We start from the raw sequence: 6,000 nt of genomic DNA, 5'->3' as shown, positions 1-6,000 counted from the left end.
AGCTTGATTTCATAAACTTCTCTATCTGTTTTTATTGGGTCGTACATTTAAAACGTGGTCACGGTCTACCAAGGGGCACGATCCCCATCAATAAAAAAATCTTAGAAGACTGATTCCCTCATCAAGTACATCACACACTAAATGTAAACACATAACAGCAACGCGTAAAACCAATGACAATGTCATACAAAATAAACGTCAAATGAAATAGTAGTGGGCAAACCCATCTACTCCAAATATGAAGACAAAATGAAAAACCTCCAATTCCGCGCCCCTCAGGCCATGTGCCATTAAAAAAAGGGGGGGGGGAGGACAAACGCGCGCCTCGGTCCGCGCAAACGCACATGAGTAAAAAAAAAAAAAAAAGGAAAAACGCACGCACAACTGTCAGCACCGCGCAATTGGCCCAAGGGAGCCTCGGTCCGCGCGAAAAAAAAAAGAAGGAAAAAGTGGTTTTGCACATAGCGCGCGTGGGTTCCACGCGCCTATCGGCGCGTATGTCTCACGCGCTAGGCATTACTGCTTTTGTTATCTCTCCGCGCGTTCAGCGCACACTCCCAACTCTTTCTCTCTCCGCGCGTGTCCTGCACGCGCCCGCCTCACCCACTCTCTGCGCGCGTGTCACGCATGCGCCGCGCGTCTCTCAAGGCTGTCAAGTCGCGCGCCATTCTCTCCCCTCCCATCAATTGCGCGCCACTCCCTAAGCTCCCTATCTAATCGCGCGCAACTCCTTATGCTCCCCACTAAATTGCGTACGGATTTCTACGCGCTCCACCAAATTACGTGCGAATTTCAACGCGCTCCGCCAAATTGCCTGCCGATTTTAACGCGTTCCACTAAATTGCGTGCGAATTCGACGCGCTCCGCCAAATCGTCTGCCGATTTTAACGCGCTCCACCCAATCGCGCGGGCTCTCCAATGGGTAAATAAACAATTATTATTTCTCTATGCCACACCAACGATTAACGAAACACTACAACACCAATCTACTCTCGACACGATCCGGTACCCTTTTCGACTTGGCTCCCGCATCGACGCGAGAGTGGGGGGCTAATGATATGCATAATTAGGTCAGCCCAATAAGCCTACAATCTCTCTAACTACTGGGCCACGAGCCCGCTTTAGAAGAATATTATTACGAAAGTCCAATCACCTTAAAATAAGGTTTGGGCCCAACAAATTAAACTCAGCCCAATCGACAAGGTATAAATAACGATTTAATTCATTTATTAAAGTAATACGACAATTCGTATTCTCTTAACTATTTTCTACAATCCGCACGTCTGACTTGAGCGTCGGAGGGGTTTCCGCCGGATCAACCCCCGGCCTAGTTCACGTGTTCGCAGGTGTCTCAGGACCATCTAGCTCGTGATCCAGTGATCCACTTTGCTCTTCAGATCCTTCTATCTCAACTACTTAAGGTGATATATTTCTAGCATCATCAATTATTTAACCTTTTAACCAAACACGAAAAGTAAATTACTTGGACTTTTCAACTTCTTACGTAGCATTTTCCATGAATCAATCAGAGCCTAATGAAGTTGAATTTACATTGAAAGTTATATGATAAATGAATAGAAAATTAAAGTACTTACCGAGGTTGAGATCTTTTGTTAAGCTTTTTGACAATGCCATTGGGAAAATTTGTTAGAATCATGAAGCAGCCCTATGGAGATCAATAGGCACATCGGTTTGGAAGCTTAATCACTATGTATAATATAGCTTATCATATTTCTTGAAGTATTTAATCTCTGCCTTATTTACTATTTATACTATCATTATCTATGTCAAATTATTGAATAGGAGTTTTTATGCATAAGTTCCTGACCAACAATCTATATTATTCTAGGTTCAAGGTTGTATTTCTTTTACCAATAAACTTATCCTTTTATATGTATTACAAATAAAAACAAAATCAATGTATATGACAAAATTACCCCCAACCCCTTAAACTCAATTCCTAATTGTAACTCCAATTTAACTTCAATTTAATCAATTTCGACCATAAAAATCCAATTTGACTTTTTCTTTTTTTAAACTTTTTTTTTTCTAATTTTTTTTCCGCCGCCGGTTTCTGGCATTGATTTTTTTAATTTTTTTTCCATAAAATTTTTATCTGTTTTTTTATGTTCGCCGCTGAACGTTGGCCTAATTCTACTGTTATTAACAGTAATTATACTGTCAAGTGTCAACCACAACAAAATTATTATTTTTTTGGCTTATTTTGATTTTGTTTGATTTGTTGACAAGTCGACGTAATTATATTATTGCTGTTGACAGTAAAATTATTGTAAACACAATAATATTACTGTCAACCACATCAATAATTTTTTTTGGCCTTTTCGTTTTGTTTGATTTTTTGACCCGTTTAATGTAATAATATTACTGTCTACTATTGTAATATTATTGTAAACACAATAATATTATTGTGATTGTGGGTAATATTATTGTCGTTACAGTAATATATATTGTGATTGACTACAATATTACTGTCAACCACATCAATGTTGATTATTTTGCCTTCTTATTATGTTTGCATTTAACGTTCAACATTTCAATGTTAGTCTATTACATAATAAAAGTGATTTTTGTTGTGTTAATATTACAGTGCTAGAGAGTAATATTGATATATTACTGTGTTAAACCGTAGTATAGTTAATATTACTGTGTTAAACAATAATATAGTTAATATGACAGTCAACCACAAGAATATTACTGCTTAAACGGGAAAAAAGATGTTGATGAAAAAAAAAAGAAAAAAAAAAGAAGAAAAAAGTCAACGTCGGAGACTAACGGTCAATGACGGCGACGGGCGAAATTGTATTCAAAATTGAGTTTTGGGTCAAAATTGAATAATTTATGATATTTGAGGTCAAATTCAGGTTAAATTTAATTAAAGTATAAAATTTTGGATCATATTAAAGGGTAAATGGCAAATAGGCACATGACAAGGGCACTTAATTAAAAGAGGGACATCCAACTTTTTTGTCTTTCAAATAAATCCAGCTCATTCAAACTTATTTGCAAATAAGGAAAATCCTTTTATATATACCAAAATTACCCCCAATTTATATATGACCGGAAAAAAAACATTTCAGAAAAAAAATTATTTTCTGAAAAAAAAATTTTGTTGGGGGTTAATGTGATATATTTGTTTAAATTCGGGGTCAATGTGTAATATTAAGGAAGTTAGAGCATAATGGGTGGAATTGATAAGAATTATATTATGGAGGGTATTTTAGACTAAAGACATGGGGATGGATTTAATTGAGAGACTGTTTTTTTTTAGGACCAAAATGCATTTAAGTCCCATGTGATGGGCCTTTTTACCATTTGCCCCATATTAAAATGTGAGGGGGTATTTTAGTCTTTTACACACCACTGGACAATGTCTGAATTTTTTATAAAAGAGTTGTTCGTCTGAACCCCTATATGACCCATGACGGGCTTCTTTGTAATAAACCATATAAATAAAACGTTTTATCATTTGGTATATAACTGATTTGTCTAATTAACAATGGATGATTCAGTTTGAATACTTTTTAAAACAATTTTTAAAATACCTATTTTGCCATCTATTGTGAGATACAAAAAATGGGTAAACGAGTTTTTTATTGAAAATTTGTTAATTAAATCTTCTCTATCACATTTGCGAATTATCATATTATGCATTCTGAAAATACCTTTTTTGAATAATTTATTAATTTTCCAAAATCGAGCTCTTAACGTTCACGCTCTATGACTATAATGCTGGAGAAATAAAAAATAAAAAATAAAACGTGTTTGATGAATTATGTGTAACGGACTATTTGGTGAAATATATGCGTTGTAATATTTAAAGTGTTTCGAAGCTAAAACAAGGAAAAAATTCTCTCTCCATGAGAGGCCTTTTCTCTTTCCATGAGAGGCTCTCTGACCATCGGAGTTCATCTCTACTGCCGGCGAATCAAGCCGTCCCGATCTGCCCCCATACACTCAGGATCCCCTTCGTCCAGATGGTTTGATCGTATCTTTTACAGCATCTGATTTGTTTGTCTATAATTACGGCGGCTCTAGGGTTGTTCTCATAAAGTGTTTTTTCTTGCCTTTATTACTCCGTTATCATCTCATAACCCTAATCCCACCCTTTATTCGTCGTTCTCGGTGTATTTGTATTTTTCTTCCTTCTCTGACAGGCGGCGGTCGAATTCCACTCTCCACTGCTCATCTCATCTATCTGGGTCTCGCATTCCGAATGACCAACCTTGTGGAGGACATGGCTAATAAGTTTCATCTCACAACGGATGAAGAGGAAGGCATCATGATCGCTCAAACATCAACGTCTCTTGGAAACCCTAATCACAATCTTAGTCTTGTCGGGAGAGTTGTTACGCTGAAAGAGATCTGAGTGCATACGATTAAATCCAATGTCATGCGCCAACATTAACCGGTCAAAGGATGCGACATCCAAACTCTTGCTACAAATAGGTTTCTCATCAGTTTCAATCATCCTTTGGACCGAAAACAAGCACTAGGAGGATGCCCATGGATCCTGGATAAACAAGCTTTGTTGTTCTCGGAGATCAACCAAGAATCGGACCCATCGACCATGGAAATTAATCAACCTTATGCAGATCGTAGTTCGACTCCATCATCTCCCTATGAATCAACGCACCGAGGACGTGGTGGCCCGAATTGGTGGCAGAATTGGAGAGGTCCGAGAGGTTCTCGATAGCAAACAGATCCGTTTCGCCCAATTCGTGAGAGTTAAGGTGGTGATGGACGTGACTCACATCATTAAGAGAGGAATGTTTCTCCATATGGTAAATGGTAATAAGACCTGGGTCGCATTCAGCTATGAACGCCTACCCAACATATGTTTTTTGTGCGGCTTACTAGGCCATGGAGAGAATCGTTGCCCAAAAAGATACGAGGAAGGGTTTGAGGATCCGGGCGAGAATTTTCCTTATGGCAATTGGTTGAGAGCGTCTTTCAACTGGAAGGATACCACCCCGAAACTACCCCTTCGATCTGTCAACCCTAATACGCAGTACTCATCGATTCTCCATGAAAAAATTAAGGGGTGTGACACAAACATCTTCAACTGTTCCAAACCAGTTAGTCTCGAGGGACTCCGCGCCAAATCCAAACCAAGGGAAGGAAAATTGATCGACTATTGCTATTGAAGATATGCAACTCACAAATAATACTATCCAATTATGTCCGGTGGAAGCATTAACCTCTTTCCCTAGGAAAATTGTAACGGTTCCAAATCAAAAGAGAAAGAACAAGCGATCAGCTACATCGGATCACGAGAATAACCGAACTGAGAATAGAAAGATCCTACACCTGGTCGACGAAGACTCTAATTCAACGGCGGAGACTGCGGAGTAGTCCCGCCGACATCAATGAGTTACTTATTTTGGAATTGTCAAGGGCTCGGGGCTCCCTTGACAATTCACACCCTCGGAGACATCAACCGAAAACATAGCCCCGACTTGGTGTTTCTCTCGGAAACGAGATCAACACCATCCGCGATTGAACATCTAAAAAGTAGATGGAATTTGTTTGGCTTGGCAGTTGGGAAGGTTGGAAAAGCTGGTGGCCTCGCTCTTCTTTGGAAGAAGGACATTCAGGTCCATTTATACGGATTCTCCAACAATCACATTGACGTTGAAATTGTGCCAGAAGATGGTCAAAACTGATGGCGATTTACTGGTTTCTACGGTTTTCCAAAACAAGATCAGCGACAACGGTCTTGGGAATTGCTTTGTAGGATTCGTCAACTTAGCGACCTTCCATGGCTTATCGGTGGAGATTTCAATGAAATTCTTAGTTCCTTCGAAAAGGAAGGGGGAGATCCGAAGCTTCCTAAATATATTGAAGCTTTTAGGGTGGCCTTGGATACTTGCGAATTGATGGATCTGGGCTTTAATGACGACCCTTTTACCTGGTCCAACAATTGAAGACACCCCTTCACCGTTCGTAGTCGTTTGGATAGGGTGTGCGCCACAAATTCTT

Source organism: Erythranthe guttata, chromosome 13 (genome assembly GCF_056151865.1).
Source record: "Erythranthe guttata isolate IM_541 chromosome 13, IM_541, whole genome shotgun sequence".
Classification (NCBI taxonomy): Eukaryota; Viridiplantae; Streptophyta; class Magnoliopsida; order Lamiales; family Phrymaceae; genus Erythranthe; species Erythranthe guttata.
This window is presented reverse-complemented; position numbering follows the sequence as displayed.